Here is an 18,184-nt window from a genome sequence, read left to right on the forward strand (position 1 = left end):
GAACTGACCGCAACCCCCATTCCCCGCCCCCTTGTGCCGCTGAGGGGGAGGAGGTTGAAGCCGGGAGTGAAGTTGAGCCCGGGAAGATGGGAGGGGTGGGGGGAGGTGTTTTAAGACTTGATTGTATTTTCTCACTGCTCTACTCTGTTTTGCCTAGTAATAAATGAGATGAATCTCCTCTCTACATTCAGCCTGTTTTGCTCGTGACGGTAATTAGTGAGTGATCTCTCCCTGCCCTTATCTCGACCCAAGCCTTTTGTTAGACTTCTCCTTCCCGTCCCGCTGGGGGAGGGGTGAGTGAGCGGCCGCGTGGCACCCAGCTACCGGCTGGGCCTAAACCACGACAGACATACAGTTAATGGAAGGTAAAAATCACATAGGTGGACTCAAACTGTCTGGTAATGGGGCTACTAAATACAAGGAATCAGCTGTCTAGGTAGTGAATCTTCTCATCTCTCCCTGTAGTTTGTACACAGTCTAATTTGGTAGGGATGTCCTGAAAAAGTCCGTTAGATAACATCCCACATGAGACTCCACTAAAAGGAAATATCGTTAGGATGCCTAGGAATTTCAAAACTTTGTTTTAGGACGACCGTGGGATTTGAGGATATCAAAGAAATCTGGAGTCCCTTCCAACCTGAATACATTGTGAGTACATAGAGCTTACCCAGACGCCTACATTCCTAAAAGTCCCAAGCGCGCGCACTGTACAGTCCTTCTCCCGCTGCTGTGAACCGGAGCTCTCAGCCCAGATAACAAATACGCCTTCTCTTCTAAAGGTGAAAATGGGCACGGAGAAGTCCTTTCTGGCATTGTCTATGCTCATGGTTGAGTAAATACAGTATTTTATTCTCCTGAGGTATCAGCCTAACTCCTTTGGGAAACTTTATTTTCACTAAAATAAATGAAAAGCATAACCTTAAAACACTGCAAGATTTCTATGACCGTAATAAATCTCTTCCATCTACTAAAATTGCTCTGGTTTAACAGGAACCAGGTTATATTCCATTTTTGCATGGTACTTCTGCCAACCTAGATCCTAATATTTAAATATCTCTAAATCATGCACCATCAATTTTTTCCTAGATATCTATAAATCAATATCAATGATAACGCCAGCTACCAGAAGGATAACACTGCCTCACAGTGCTACAAAAATTATCGGTATTTTCTGATGGCTCTCATTAGGAAAAAGTTACAAACACATTTTGTACGCTTAACTCCATGTATGTACATACATATACAATAAACTTATCACCACTGTATCCCCAGGAGACCAAGCATCAGGGTTTTTTCACTTTGTTAAAGAGAGGCAAGGACTAAAAGTGCATTACAGTGAAACACATCACATTTCTATTTAAGGATGTAGAAATGCAGATTTCTTTTCAATGAAGAAGTACAAAGGGCCCCTGATTCAGCTTCTTGAGAAATCCCAAGGATCATATCAAGTCAAATTATCAGGTTGCTTTTATAGAGAACTGCTACACAAATGCTGTCACTTCCATTAGTTGGTGTACATAACAGATGGGTGACTGGCTCCTTGGACAATTAAAAATACTGATTTCCTTCTAATATCCAGGAGAAAAACCTGACAGGGAAGTCAAATGTGAAATTGGGTAGAAGAGTCTCACGTATTAGGAATGAAAACTACTGGTTAAATGGAAAAGGCAAAGTATACATTCAGGGAAAATTTGTATGGTGTCACCCTTCAATCAACTTCCCATACACATATTATGTAGAATCCAAGTTACTGCCACACGCATGCCTATCTTGTCGGTGGTGGTGATGATGAAATTGATGTTTGTCACTAAACACAAGGCAGCAGATAAAAGAATTTATATATTTTAAGTTAAAGCAGAAAATTACTTGACATTGCCTTAATATTTATACAAGATCGCACATTGTTCAGAATCAGGCTTGCAGCTATGACAAGCGCGTAACAAATCAGATTAGGGTAACAAACTCGCTCAAAGCACTGAAGCAGAAAAAAGTTCAGTTTGAAAATCACATTCCCTATGGCATCTTCATGAGAACTGTGTTCCCAAGATTATTGTATTCCTACAAAAACCTGAAAGAGTTCTCATGGCCAGTGGATGTCTTCTTCCCTGAAAGACATTGCTTTCCCTTTGCTGTGTACCGGAATGACACGAAAGATGCTACAGATCATGCCGGGTAATACCTATCAGTTTCTAAGAGAGGAGACTTTCAAGAGAGTTTGAAAAAATTTGCTTTAAGAGTTTGAATTCTTGCCATACAAGATCTCCCTACTCTGACCTTTTATTATTTCTGGGAATACTGCAGCATGAATAAGCCTGCTGGAATATAAAAGGTGTGAAATTTAAACTGTACAGTAGCGCATATAATTGTTCCTAAAGAATTTTAATACCAGCTGATAAGACCTTTGAAACAAAACCTTCTTCCTTTATAGTTACACCAATTGATTCAAATTTGAAAAGAAGAATCTTAGAGATCTGTTCAGTTCTGTTTTTCCACGAGGATTCCCCCTGCGGAGGGCATCTTGTGCTACACGCCAGCAGACCAGCTGAAATAAGAGTCGGATCTGCGGAGGGTTTGGAGAAATCATATTCTGACTGAAACAGCTTTGCTGTGCCCTCCTCCCGCCCAGGATCTCTCGAGAAGGTGCCTGTCCCCATAGGGCTGGGTGACAGGCGGCTGCTTCTCTCCAAAATCAAAGTAAACCCAAAGCACAAGCATGGGAGCATCTATAAAGTCTTGATGTTGATTTTCTACTGATTTAATTTCCACACATCACCGATTCAGCAGAAACCAGTCAGTCCATTTCAGCGACGGAAAAGCATCAGGACAAAAACCAAAACACAAGCAAAAGCACTATCTCTACAGACAGCACAAGCTGCTCTTATAGACAGTCTCTTCTGCAACATGCCACAAATTCTGTTCAAAGAATGACATCTGCTTTCATCAGACATCAGAGTCCAATATATTTAAAGAGGCAGTACATAGGAACTAAATTATAAGTTATATAGTTAAATATTTCACAGAGCTTCCCTACTTCTCTTTTTTGTCAACAGAAGATAGGTGGCTTTCCAGAGAATATTCATTCAGTCTGTCACTTGAAATGTCTCTCGTTAATTATTAACACAAATACTTAACTTTCAAAGATGTTAGCATGTCATTACTTGTCACATAAATTGTAGAGTTAGATACTTGCAGAGGTGTATTTGAAGACTGCTGCTGAGCAACTTTCATCGTTCATGAATAAGATATAGGCCATTTCATATTTCATTAGATATACGCATACTTTCTATAGTTATGAAAGAAAAGTACGCAGTCTACTTCTAAAGTAAATCTTCACTTTGAACAGAACTTTAAGCAAATTGTATAGAGGTGACCAAGCCCACAGTCTCAGTCCAGAGGTCCTCATCCACAGGCATCTTTTTGTACTAATCATCCAAATGAATAAGGTCTTTTTTTGTGTTAACGTAGGCTGACGTATAGAGTTATACTGGAGGCAGAAGCAAGCCATGGCTGCCTGTCTGCTGCTGAATCAACTGACAATTTAAAAAGTTAAGTATTTAAGAGCCAAGTATTTCATTGTTCTCATTTATCTTTCCTGTAACATAAGCTACAGAATTAGTGTATACTGGCAGGTTAATGTTGTACCAGACAGACTTTAAGTTGTTCACATTAATGGAATTTGCATCCACATCTCCCTCCCATTTGCCAGGGAGTCATTCCCCACCTTAAATGTTTGCGGGTAACGCTGATGGGAAGGGATCCACTCCCACTACACAGCACCTGCAAAACACCGTGGTGTGGACCCAGTGTGAGTTACTCAGCTGCTGTTCACCTTCCCCCTGCAGCCCCAGACCTCCTGGCTTCCCACCTGAATCTGCCTACCACTGAATTTACGCGTCCTCTGCTGCTTCAGGGCAGGTTTTTATTTGGTTAATATGTCCGTGTTTACAAGCTGGCATATGGCCACTCTTTGCAGTCGCAGCTTTGGCTAAGTAAGAAAACTCTTGTCAGCAGTTGCACCAGTGCTTCCACACAGACTGCTCTTGGGTTTGATTTCCTTAGAAAATTGGTGTTTCCAGTCTTATAAGGAAAACGCTACCAGAATTCAGGCAACTATAAAATATTATCTAAAGAGAGGAGTCTCATATCCGTATGCCGTACCATGGAAACGTCACAGCACAGGAATCCCAGCAGAAGCATTTGGGAAGAACTTCCAGGAATATTTCCATTGACCTATCAGTATCATTTCTTTGTCAGCCTACAGCTAGGTGCACTATGTTCAGATATGCAGAAACGGTAAGCGCTAAGGACCAAATGCTTGTGCTAAACATGTTTGAGGAGGCTGGGAGAAAGGAGGTGGCTGCTCCAGGACAGCTGTGGTTTGCACCCATGGAGGGAGCACACCCTTGGCAGGGGGGAAAGGGGGACAGATAGATATTTGCACAGATACTCAGTCTGTAAATGCATGTCTCCTGTTGCTTCCCTCAATCCTTCAGCTTCCAGGCATGACCTCAAACTAGTATCTGCACTGGGATCACCAAGATGCGTGGCTTCATTTTCCCTGAAGGATCACACCCCAGTTCTCGCTTCCCTATTCCTCTTCCCAGAAAAGCTGCTTGCTTACTTTTTGTCCCTTGCTTGTGAACTTCCTAACAAGCATTTGGTAACCTTTAATTAGAAAAATCCCAGAGCACAGAGCTAGGCAGCAACTTTTCCTCAAGGGACATCTGCCCTGACAATTGCACAGTAAAACAAGTGCAAAGCTGCAAGAACGCAATTACTCACAAGGAAAGTATTTTAAGCCGAAAAGATATGAATGCATTTCGGTTTGATAGCATTAAATGACTAGGCAATTTTGAATTTGAATTGTGAATCATCCTTGCGTGGTCCTTCATGACTTACATTCCCTTTTGTTTAAGCAGTATTTATTAAAAGTGAGTGATTAGGTATGGTCCGGCTTTAAGGCAGGAGAAGGCAGTGGAAATTCCCCACTGCAGCTCATATCCTCAGGATCAAAAGGAAGACTCTGCTTCCCTAGTTAACACTGAAGAGAGTTTTTTATGCAATTAAGTGGATGATAAATCGCTACTGATCTGTAGAGATGCAGAAGACAAAGGTCTATTACAATAATTGACAATAGTTATAAATTAAAACTAGTTTATAGTCTTAGCTATCCAATCAAAGCTTGAAATTGAGGGGAAATACCACTTGCTAATTTATGAACAGGGAAACAATCATTTATCTGCATGATTTACCTGCATCAGTGCAGCGTGCCTGTCTGGTCTGTGCTCCACCTATTTTATCCTAAAAAAAATAATATTCAATTCACTCAATTCCTTCACTTCTAATGTAAGATGGGTAGCTCTATAGACTGTGTAAGCAGCATACTCGACGTGCCATCTGCACAAGTACCTTTGTGTTTTGGGCTCTGAGACTAATCGTCTGCATCTTCACAATGTAGACACAGCTTCCCACCTCCTGAAGGTAGGAGTACAGCATGCAGCGTGCACAATCACAGCTATTTGCTTCTTTTTCATTGAATACTTGTATTAAAATTTCCTTGCACTTTAAAGACACGTGTAAAGATTTTACGTACATTTGGTGGTTGTTCTTTTTTCTTAAGACAAAGATTAGTCCTTTAGACTTGGGCAATGGTTTATCTATTGTAGCGAATCTATAAACTAATTCCTCCTGCAGTCAGTGACAAAAGTCTCAATCATAGTTGTTCAGTCTGAATTCAACAGTACCAGCACATATAGCCTGTGGTATCGCACACTAATTTCATTAAACTAATAGAGCTGTTCCACTAAAACCACTTACTACTTTGAAAAGTTGTATTGATTATCTAAAGGATATCAAAAGCGGAGGGAGACAAATGACAAAATATGAAGCAAGATCCTTCCAAGCTGAGTTTGTTCCCAGGCAGTACCACAGCCAGAAAGGAGGTATAGGAATGGGTTTACTCCAGTGCCTACACACACGTACCTAGTACTCTACTAACTTCACCAGGGTACCAGGTCCCACTCCAGAAAGCAGCATGGCTTCTGGAAGTGCTGTTAGACATGCCAGCCCAGCGTGGGCATTTTGGACTACTCAAATGGGTCTAGATGCCTGTATGCATCCAGGTTACCTATTCTCAGTAAAAAAGCACCTGTAACACCAACAGTTCCTCTGAATTAGGAATAGGTACACTGATTCTTCTCACTTTTATTGTGACATGGATGAAAAAGTGCAAAACCACAAAACAACTAGTAAAGAGAAATCGTATCACCTATAGAAACCGCTTATCTATTGCGAAGCCTTCAATAGCCTTGGTTTGCATGGTTTCAAATCAACAGCCAATGCATAGCCCAATAAAGTGCCCAAAGTTGTAGACAGTAGGAATGGAAGACAAAACTGAAAATAGAATGGATAAAATCGACAAAACCACACCTCTAGAAGCAGCAAACATTTCAAAAATATGTCTCTGAACCACGTGGTAGTCGGCTTAATACACATATCTATTAAATTGTACATGGAAACAGTCTTTAGCCCAGAATAAAATAACACCTCAGTGTATATACACTTCACGTATTTTGCCTTGTGGGTGAAATCCCCTCCACAAACATACAGCTTGACTATTCACATCTGATGTAGCCTGAAAATAGAGCATCTGGTGAAGCGAAACGTAGGAGCAGAGTGTTGAGCTTTTACATTGCAACACATAGATATGTTCTCATATAGAAAAGAACAACAAATGGTACAAAGTCATATTTTTCTTTATGTTTTTTAAAACAGAATGAAATGTGTAATTCTGTCATACATCAACAAAAGGAAATACAACTTCCTCTTTCAGCTAAAATGTCAAAATAGTGTAAAAAACATAAATCAACACATAAAAAATTGAAACCAAAATCTTTCAACTGAAAAAAAATTCTTCTGATTAGATCCTTAGAATCATGCAAAGCAGACCTGAAAAGTCCATTTTCCTCTTGCAGTCTCACATCCACTTGTTAAGCCCTCCAGCTGCCAATACTCAGGTCTTTGACTTATTTCTTTGCTCTTAAGAGACAGCAGCCAGATGGCCAAAATTGAATATGCCTCCCAGCTGGCCAATGTGAATGCATGTACCTGCTACCCAGCTGGCCAGGCAACCTACAGACAGCTTCAGGCTGGCCAGCCAGAAAGCATATGCTGCCTTTCACCGACCTGGTGGACTAGCTAGCTGAAATCTAGGAGAAAAGCATGAGATAGCAGCGAAAAGATGTTGGTTTGTTCCAGAAAATTCAAAGGCACCCCTGCTCACTTGGGCTGCATACTCTTGCTGAAAGCTCTTGATACAGAAAAGGATGCACAACCTGACTGTGCTCCAGTACCTGTTGGGATTACATCATGCACAGGTCAGGTGCTATTAGGCAGAGAAGCCGACGAGCTGGTGAAATGCTTCTCCCCAGCATCCAGGCTCTCCAAGCTACTTGCTCAGCCAGAAACAAAGCCCCTGTCATCATTTCTTGCAGTTGACAAGGTATTCCAATCAGCACATGAAATCTAACTCAAAGACATCAATATATATCTCAAACTGCCATGAAGACAGAGCCATAGGGTCACTTGAGGATCAGAATTACAGTTTTAGACCAATTCCATAAAAAAAAATTAGGGCAGGACAACATTTCAAATGGACACAAGTAACTTGCATATATCTGCTTCCAGATGCACTCCACTCCAGAACGACTCATAGCTTCAGGCTGTGCTTAATTTGCCCCTGCTGTGCAGGGGGTTGTTAGACATACTCTGTGAATAAGGTCCATAATAGCTACATACCAAGTAGGGAATGACTAACATTTTCTAGTAACCAGTTTAGAGAAGTGCGTCTCTAAGACAGCTTTGGGAGGGATTTCTTCTCTTCCAGGAAGCCAGCATCAGCTGCATCGAAATCTACATGTGTAGAAATGCATCCTGGTTTTGCCGTCCCTCATTACAAAGTATACAAGTCAGGGAGGCTCCAGCTTCTGCTCGCAGCGCGGCCGTCAAACCATCAAGTGAAATCAAATAGAAGGAGCTTCACAGGAGCCATCCTTTGGTTTGGGGGATACAGCTGCTTCTGCCATAAGGAAAACAAATTCTTCCCCACCTCTGTGGCTGCTGTTTAGTCCCTACTGCTCACTTGTTTCCCCTCTCCACAACACACCAGCATGACAAACACAGTTTGCACAGTTCATGTGACAGAGAGAAGCGTTTTATTCAGAGATGACAGAAGAGGTTATCGGTCTCTTGGGGAAGAAATTGAGGACCGTATGCTGCTATGCATGGACATGCAGGACTTCACCCTGCATTAAGGATGACGACCCAAGGGCAGGACAGACCACAGAGGAGACCAAGAGAAAGGAGAAGCAACTCAGAGACTGACCTTTGAATATCAGCTGTCTTTGAGAGGAGGTAGCAGCCGGTTTGGGGACAGCAAGATTTCAACAACTGGTTTCATCAAAACAATCTAAGCTGCTGAAGGACTGGGCTGGAGAAACCCCGAGCAGTAACACTATGGGTTTAGTGCAGGAGGAGCAAAATGCAGCTTGGACTAGTGCACCCCTCTGAGGTGGCACCCCACAGGTTAGGTGTGCTCCAAGCCCTACCACCCGTACAGCAGCTCCAGGGTTGCAGCATGCTCTGCAAAGGCACCTTTGCAGACAGTGGAATTGCGTGGGGAAAACCAATGGAAAAAATGGGGCGTAAAGGGGGAACGCATCAAGGCGTAAATTGTATTTATCCAACGCGATCTGCTTAGCTCCGTTAACAGGAGCCACAGTAACGTTGCACACACACCGTCGCACTGGTGGGATCAGACCTCCTGATGCACTCGAAAACAAACACGGAGCTAAAGGCCACCAGCCTGAATAGCTGCGGGCAGAGGTGGACACCTTTGGAAGGAAATATTGCACCAAAGCTTTCTAGAGACAGGAGTTGTGTATTTGATATCATCAGTAAGTATGAGGCAAGTCCTTAAGAGCACCCCGATAATTCACGTTTGTAACGTTTGAACTGAAAATTCCTTTAGTTTTACTGCCCATAAGTTCATTTTTCTCACATTACTAATACCAGTCTTAGGAAAGGGCCAAGCAGGTATATATATTCAAATTATGTAAATGTACAAAATATAATGAGATTCAGAAATTCATAAAAAGTCTTCCTTCATCATTTTTTCCTGTAGAAAATTTATTAAAACATATTTAAAACCAGACAAATTATTCTGGGAATAGCTTCTGATCCACACTTACTCAATTATGAATCAATTAAGATTCACAGATTTACCACCTCCCATTTAAGGTTGTTTTCCAGAATTATCGGTATTTTCCATATAAATACACAAGCTGTGGCATAAGAGTAAAAATTTTCCTGGGAAGTTATTCAAATAAAGACAGAGTTACTATACAAAAAATCTCACAAGATATTGTTCAGCAAATTGGAAAATTACTAGAATCACTACTATTATTTTAATTTTCCTAACACACCTATAATACAGGGGCTGTAGAGTATAGCAGAAATTTCTATCTCAACTTAATGCAAAAGAACTATCTTTACAGGTTTTTCTCTTTCCTTGTTCACCATGTAAAGCACAAGATTTCTGGTTAATAAGCAATATATACTCACAGCCTAGTGAGATACAGTAATGCACAAGCCATCAAACTGAAGCTCTGAGTTGCAAAAATATTATGATAAAAGATTACCCGTTTCTGATGGAAAAAAGTCTGAATTACATCCATGTATTTAATTTCTAGGTAAAAAATTCACTATAAATTCAACAAGCGTATAGGGATTGTAAGTTTTTAAACACATGATGTTTCAGATGTTGAAAAAGATGGGAGAGAAGAGAGACAAAAAATTCCAACTATTTTCTATGCATTTGTAACGTAATTAACTACTGAGACACTTAGAGCAAGCCTATGTAGACATTTTGGGGGGGGGGGTATGTTTCAGTAAATACCTGTTAATTAAATAAAATCTTGGTTCAGTTTGACACAATTTTGTTTTCAACATTTTTGGCCCGGAAGTCATTCACTAGCTAACACCAGACTGTCATTATGGTCTGTCAGGAAATGAGTTAATTAGGTATTTCATCATCTCCTCCAAGGGCAGTGCTCCCTACCTCAGCCCATCCCTACCCCCTTCCCTTTCATGTCACTGCCCTATGCAAATCAGAGGCTGCAGTTAAATCCCATTCTTAGTTAATTCATCTGCAATTCCTGCAAAGAAGAGCCCTCAAAGAAACATTTTAGGAACCAGTAACGTAACAGGAGTATTTGTCAACACATTTCTTCAGCCCTACTAAAACCAGCAGAGCATCCTGGCGCTGAGGGCATCGTAAATCCAGCTACGCGAACGGCTCCATCCGTCCCCGCGCCTGCTAACCTCGCAAACCCATCGCGGCAATCTCAATTTTGTCAGAAGGTTTTTCATTACAGGTGATTTGCATGCGGCAGAAGCGCACACCTTGGCAAGCAGCAGGTAGGAAAGGCAACGAGCGCCCGGTGCCAGCGGGGGCTGGAAGTATGCACCCTCCGTAGAGAATAATTGCTGCTGCTGCTAACTGCGCCCATAAGCAAGAAGTTCAACAGCACGTATATCGCTGCATTTATACCTAAAGTCCAGATTGGCTTCATTTTGTACTGTTACACAGTTAGTAGCATCTATTAAACTGCCAGACATCCTCCTTTCTACATACCTCATAGTCAGGTACGTACTTTAAAACACAAAGAAACCTGAATATTTCAAAGGCAGTTAAGTTTTAATATCCTAAAGTATTATTCTACCTCAGATGTTAAGGTTTTATTTAGTAACGCCCCCAGAATTTTCCAGACATTTAATGGTAAAGAGGTCTAAATATATATCTGCATACAAAGCACTGGTAATTAGGTACACATAGCTACCACCTTATTAAAATGAAACATTGTAATTAAATGCATTTCAGCCCTAAGGAACCTAAATTACCGTGTAGACAGACAACAGGAAAAACAAAATACCAGCAGCCCCTTTTGCAGATGGACACTAGCATTTCACCAGTTTCTGCAAAACGCTTTGGAGACTCTCAGCAATATTATTTTTATCCTCCTCTTACTTTTTTCTGTCACTCAGTAACATTATCACATGGCTTTTTGTCATCCCCAAGCCCTTCCTTTCCCACATGTCATTAATCTTTTAGCCCTCCCCATAACTTCCCTTCTTCGATGTAGCCACGTACCTCCAGACACCATCTGAACTCCTGCAGCCTCTCACAAGGACCTCAAAGCCACCAGAGACCCTCTCATAGTCTGCTTTTCCTCTTGACACCACCGAAACCACTGTCACCAACACTGACATCCTCTTTGACAAGGCTTTGGAGAGCCAACCTCAGCCTTCATTGGTAGTCCTTTGGCATTATCCTCTCTTGGGTATTTGGAGTCAGTGACTCCATCACGCCTTGGTCATCTCAGCACTGAATCAAAATACAGGATAGCCCCCTAAATTCAGGGCATTTAAGAGAATATCTGCTAGGCAGGGACAATCTTTGGAGGGGCTCTTTGAGGCCGTTTACCTCTTCTCTTCAGGTAATTCCAGAAAGCCTGCTAAGATCACTTTACATCTTTATTACAGAGGTATTTAACCACAAATACTTAATGCACAACATATAACTATAGAAATATTGCATACCAGAGTATATGGTGCAAAACCTCTGCAGAGCCACTATTTAGATTCCAGGCTGTTGTCATGAATTAACTTTTCAAGAAGGTATTAATGGTCCAGCTTCTTGATTTTTCACTTTTCAGCTCTGTTGCCTCTCAGCCTCGTAAGCCTATTACTGGATTGCTTCAGAACCTATTTACCTCTGAAGCCTAAAATTCCCAACTGTCAGACAGAAAAGACATTTAGTAATTAATGTAATCCCGGACAAGACATCTGTCAAGGCAAAGGGCAGAGTATAGAGTATGTTTATATTCATATTCTAGTATTATCAGAAACATAAAATACAGGTTGTGTTATTTTGAGGCTATCAGTCTGCATATAGCGTTTGAAGACTGTCAGGCACAGCTTCTGAAGGTTTTCTCCCAGTTCCTAGAAAACAGTGGGTTTTCACCCAAAAAAAAACCCCCCGTGTTTGATGCATTGGTGTACAGATAAGGCTACAACCTAAAATATCATTTTCTTTTGTTGTTTTTACCAATAACACTCATACTTGCAGTCACTCTTTGGCAAAGAATCAAAATGCTGTGTCTTTACAATGTTTCTAGTCTCTGAAAGAATTCACTTTCATCAGTCCCCCAACAAAACATAGCGCTAGCAGCCATCAGGACACCACCCAGGGCCACCCCTCTGGATTTTGAAGCACTGAACTGAATTTCACTCTCCATCCTTTGGCATGTCAAGCCTGGAAAAGCACGTCGATTTACTGAACAGCATCATATATTACTTCCATGCCTGGCATTCTTTAATTTATGTCTGCCTGCAATCTGTTACAGCCCAGAAGCTGGTGAGCTCACTGCTCTGATCCGTTATACCATGCGATATCATTGTTCAGTTCCTTACTCTGACCTCACGCTGAATAGTCATACAATTAGCTTTGACTTGCTCGGCTCCAGACTGGAGCGAAGCGGAGCAGGGCTGGCAGGCAGGCGCTGCCTCGGCTGCCAGGTGATCCCCCCGCACTGCTGCCTGCCCTTTCCCAGCTGCGATGTGCATTTGGCCATGTCCTACATTAAACTCAACTTGGGAAAGTAGTTTGGTCAAGGCTAGACAAGAACAACTTCGTTTCCCATCCGGTACTGCATGGAATAAATCTGTGTGCCTGCTAGAGGTAGTAAGTACAGCTTTGGAAAAGAGCTTATCTGAGAAAATACGGGATTACACCATGCTCTTCTACAGTGTCAGCCCCCACCTCTGATAGATTCGGAGGGGCAAGGCATAAATTAAAGCATTGGGGTCCAGCTTAAACACTTATTAAGACCCCGTTCTGTATTTGCTTTAAATTAGTTTTCCCGTGTGGGGAAAAAATATCTTGTGGTTACATAACTTATTATTCTGACCTTATGAACTGATTTTAGGATATTGTATTTGCTTATATAATCAGTTTCATAAACGAGAGATTGACTGATAAGTCTCCACACATTCCATCAAGTGACCTTCCTCCACGGTGACACTGTCAGGGAGAGCATAGGACTCCGCACGTATCACCTCCAGCACACGCTGAAGCAATTGAGAAGTTACACTGATCAGCTCAGATTTTAGGAAAGCTACAATAGCGCTTATATACCATCCCTCATATTTACCCAATGACCAGTTAAGGAAAACATGCAACATCAGCAGCTGCCACATCCAGCTTATTTCCTTACAGGAAAGATTTGTCTTTGGTTAATTCAGATGGTGACGTCATTACAAAGTATCTGCAGGTTCTCTCTCAGGATGCGATTCTGAAGACTTGAAGGCAATGGTATTAAGAACCCCAAGCACCTGGCAGCATCTGGCCCTACTCACAGGAGGCTGTTCTTCCAGCTGAGGGACACTCACCATCCGTCATCTTGTTTCTTTCCTCTGCGCCTGTCGACAAGTTCAACCTCCTGCCCGCTTGCTTCGGTGACAAATTGAGTTGGTACGGGCACTCTGGAAAGCAGGCAGGGGCTTTGGAGTAGAGCAGGACCTTTCAAGCAACCGCATTTTTGGATTTGGACCCTGAGCTCAATTCATTTTGAGGTTTTCTTGCTGGGTAATAGACTCTTAAGTTTTCTGCCAGAGATGTCACCCTTTGATTAAAACAAGAAAAATAGATACTGACATGAGCAGGACAGCTAAATTTGGATCTTAAAGGATATCTTCCATTTGTGTAACAAGTCTTGTTACTTAAGAAACTTCATTCATTCGAGAGTCATTTTCAAAAACACCATTTCTACAGCCACCACAAATACTATCTCAGAAAACTGAAGCATTTTTCTATTCAGATACCTGAAAGAAGATACAATCCAGAGTTAAAAGCTTTTTTTTTTTTTTTGCCTTTGCCACAATCACAGGAACTTTCCCAGTGAAGTCAACACTGACCACCCAGTGTCAATGTACTGCTTTAGGTTGGATGGGACCTTTTGGAGTTGTCCAGTCACCATGTCCAAACAGGACTGGGGTTGGGCCAGGGATCTCAAGGCCTTGTCCAGACAGGTTTTGAATACCTCCATACCACCTTCCCAGCACATGCCAGGGCAGCTAACACCTCCACAAGAAGTGAGGCTGCAATCACAACTCCTTTTCCCAGTCCTTCATTCATTTTCTCTTCTTGACCTGCAGACGTGGCAGCAGGAAATGCCCCCCAGGCAGTCCTCCTTGGTGGCCACCCATCTGATTTTGGCCAATAAGCTCTCAACTGCACTTTGGGAAATGACCAGAGGCTTTTAAAAAAGAAAAGCATCGAAAAGCAATGTAAATCAACACAAGAGCTGAAAGATCCACCCCAGATGTGTAATGGAGCAATTCACGATGCTGTGAATTGCTTTGCAGGGAACAACCTCTTGTTGCATGAGCTGCTATATCAAATCCTTAGAAATAAATTGGGCTACTTTGACAGATTTTTCAGACTGGAAATGTTTAACTGAAGTGAGAGCAGCTTTAAAAGCCACAGCACACAATGCTTCTCCTTCCAGAAGAGGCTGGTCTTCTGAAGGTCTTGCAGCAACATGAGGTTTGAAGGACAGCAGGGTAAAGCTTTTCAAAACTACAGGAGTGGATTTGGGAGGGAAAACAAACATTTCAATTTCCTTTCATCATCTATATGTTAAAAACCTGTATAATCTAGCAAGCTGCTGTATGCTAATAAGCAGGCACATACGTGCCCTGTAAGCCTGCTCAGTGATCTTTGTTCAAATTTGGGAATATTTCTTATTAGTTATGTATATTTATCTCTGTCTACTGGAAGCCATCAAACATACATATGGGTATTTTTATGCAGGCACTCTACCCTTCTCAGTTTCATATATATTTTATGGCACTGTTTACTGCAATACTAAAAAGAATTTCCATCCTAGTTCACTTTTTACATTAGAGATATGAGCAGGCATTACAGTGGTGTTAATCTGGATTTTCATTAGAAATAAAAATGTTCCAATTTCTACACTAGCTTTACCTAGGCAAGAAATATGCTCACCTGCAAATCTACCAGAAGTAGGGAAAAGAAGGATAAGGCAAGACTCAATCTTATTTTTGATGAAAGATTCTGATTTGCACCGCATTTCATATCCAGAAGGTCCTGTGAAATCCTACCAGCACTCACTATTAGTAAGGAGAGGGGCAGAGGGGAAAGTATAAGATAAGACTGGGCTCCGAAAATATGAACAAATTCAAATACTCCCGTCTAGAGAAAGCAATACTTCAAAGATGACAAAGACGACTCTTCAGAAGCCAAATCGCAGGTTCCTTTTCTTTTTAAAATTATGCCTATCAAAAAGTCGTATGTTGTTCAAAGATCATTTTACCCACAGAAGATTGTCTTCCTCGCACCAAGAATGAAAAAGATCAGTTGTCCAACCACAGCAGAGTTTGAAAACTGGAAGGGCAACAAACCCCTTTTGTTTTGTCAAAATGAAAAAGCACAAAGATTTATAAATCGTAGTGTTAAGAAAGAGGTTAGCAGTTCTGCATTTACAGGCGCCTTGCTGTCAAGGTAGTTTGGTATCCAAAGTACTGAGCCCTTTGAAAACCCAAGGGTTGATTTTTCCATATTAAAAAACAGCTCACCCTTTTTTTTCCCTTTTAAATCTAGTTCTGCCACAGAATATAAAACCAGAAATTATTTATGAAATATGCTGGCCTGGCTAGGAAAGGGAATATAGCCTCATTATGAGTTAATTTTATTAAATGTAAAAATATGTAGAAAAACATGCAACAGTTTGGACTTCACCTACTGTTTTCTCACTCAGACTTTCCCCACGTGCATTTTTCTGTACTAGACTACCTGGCAGTCGGGCTTTACAGGTTCACATTCCTTTATTGCTACAGGAGATGCAACACAAAGGCTTCAGTACTCATGCACTTAAGAACACACAGCAACATTTTCAGAAGTGCCTCCATATGGCGAACCATTTCTCATTTTGAAACCAATTCTGAAGTCAGTATTGAAAAAAAAAATCTTTCAATAAAAGATTCTGTTGAGGCACTAACTTATTAATGAAATTAAATAATGATACTCTATTAAGCTCTCAAGGTTTTGATTAATTGTATACCTGGCTAATTGCATATTTAGGTGATTGATCTAAATATGCAATAGCATGTTTGAAAAGATAAAATGTATTTTCCTGTCTCCATCAAACTTAGAGAAAATACATTACTGCCAGGGAAGCGTTTCCACTCTGTCTTCTATTTTCCACATTAGTTAGCAGTTCTTAGTTAGTTTTACTTATTTCTTTACCTGTTCTCCTGAAAATGCAAACATATATTTTATTCACATCTTGCTCTGAATTATTTTTGCATCTACAATGCCATATAGGAAAACATTTTATTTCCGTGTGTCCTAACTAATGACATCAGTACGGCTTTACCGTCTCAAAGAAAACACGCAATTCTTTCTGCTCTTTTAAATATAGCTGTCGTGTTACATCTGTTAGGAAAGGCAACCTCCCTTTTTGTCAGTGCCATTTCACCCCTGAAACAGATCTCGAATGCTCCTCACCAACTACTGATATCCAGCTGCCAATTTGTGCCTGCACGGGTAACCTCACGAGGGGCGACCAGTGGCTCGGAGCTGCCGGCGCGGTGGGGCTCGTGCTATCCACCTGCATACCCATGCACAACAGTAAAATACTACGGATGTTCTGAATTATTCTCTCTTGGCTGGAATTTAGACTGGGTTTGGTAGCGCTAAAAAAAAAAATCACAGGAATTTAACAGAGAAATTAGTATTCCTTTGATCATTACGTGCAGCAGTTTTAATGGACTGCCTTATTTCCACAAAATGAGACCAATTATTTTCTCAGATATCTTTCATCATAATCTACACAAGCTAATAAATTCCTACTTACCAGCTAAACCATGCATTCATCAGCCATTCATTTACCACAGCTTCTGAAGGACTGTCTATCTATTTTTATTTGAAACTATGGTTTCTATTTTCAATGACCATCATTTGTTTTAGACGTTTTCCTTTAAGGCAATTATTTCAATTCGGTACCGGATGTAAGATGTTAACATTCAACAGACCTTTTCTAAATGGGTAATTTACGCTGTAGCATTCAGTATATAAACCTGTACAGAAGCTGAAGAACAAGTCATTTATATAAATTGGAAAAGTTTAGACTGCTGTTAGCAAGTGGCTATAGAGCAAATAAAAATAAATTTCTTTTTAAAAACACCCAAACACAACCTTCTGGAATTCACAGAAATTATCAAGAGGTTGGATTTAAAAAAAAAAAGACAGAAGATGTGATCTTACAAGCTCTCCACGTTGTGAACCCCCAGTGAAGCCAGGAAGGATGGAGCGAACAAGACCACGGGCTTACGGGGTAAAGTTGATACGAAAGGTGAGAATTACTCCGTTGCAACAGTTCTCCAGAAAACATCTTAACAAAAGATTTAGCTGTCTGCTGACCTGTGGAAGTTTTTATGGATTTTTTTTTCTTCTCGCTTTTCAATCTTATGCTAAAGTCCACAGGGAACGGACTGCACGCAACACCATTACATCTACATTCAGAAAGCGTTTGTGTCATGCGTTCCCGAGATGATCCTTCAGCGAGGCACATTCTGATTTACCAGCGCACTCACAAAATCCTCAAACTACATCTACACAGACCGGAGTTGGCACGCATACAAATATTTCTGTTATCAGTCCATGGTTTGGAAACTTACCTGGAGCTGGGTGAGTTTAGGGAGAGTAAACTGGGCGTAATTAGCATTAGAAATAATGTTAGGTGATGCTAACATCAGGCAATTATCCTCTTTAACAGCTGCTAAGTAGTGTTAATTGACTGCTGTGGACTACAGTTTTCCAGGTTTTACAGAGCAATGCCTATACACACACAGAGCAATTAAGCAAAATGTACTAGGTGACATAAGAAATAATGAAAATGTCAAAAACAGAGTTTTGGAATGAGGGGCTTGAATTAAGATTTCAGACTACTGTTGTGGGACTAATTTGATTTTGCCAGCTGAGCCATGCTGATGATAAGCACTTCCCTGTTACGTTACACATCACAGAATACCTAAGGATAGC

The sequence above is a fragment of the Grus americana genome, chromosome 9 (genome assembly GCF_028858705.1).
Source record: "Grus americana isolate bGruAme1 chromosome 9, bGruAme1.mat, whole genome shotgun sequence".
NCBI classification, from domain to species: domain Eukaryota; kingdom Metazoa; phylum Chordata; class Aves; order Gruiformes; family Gruidae; genus Grus; species Grus americana.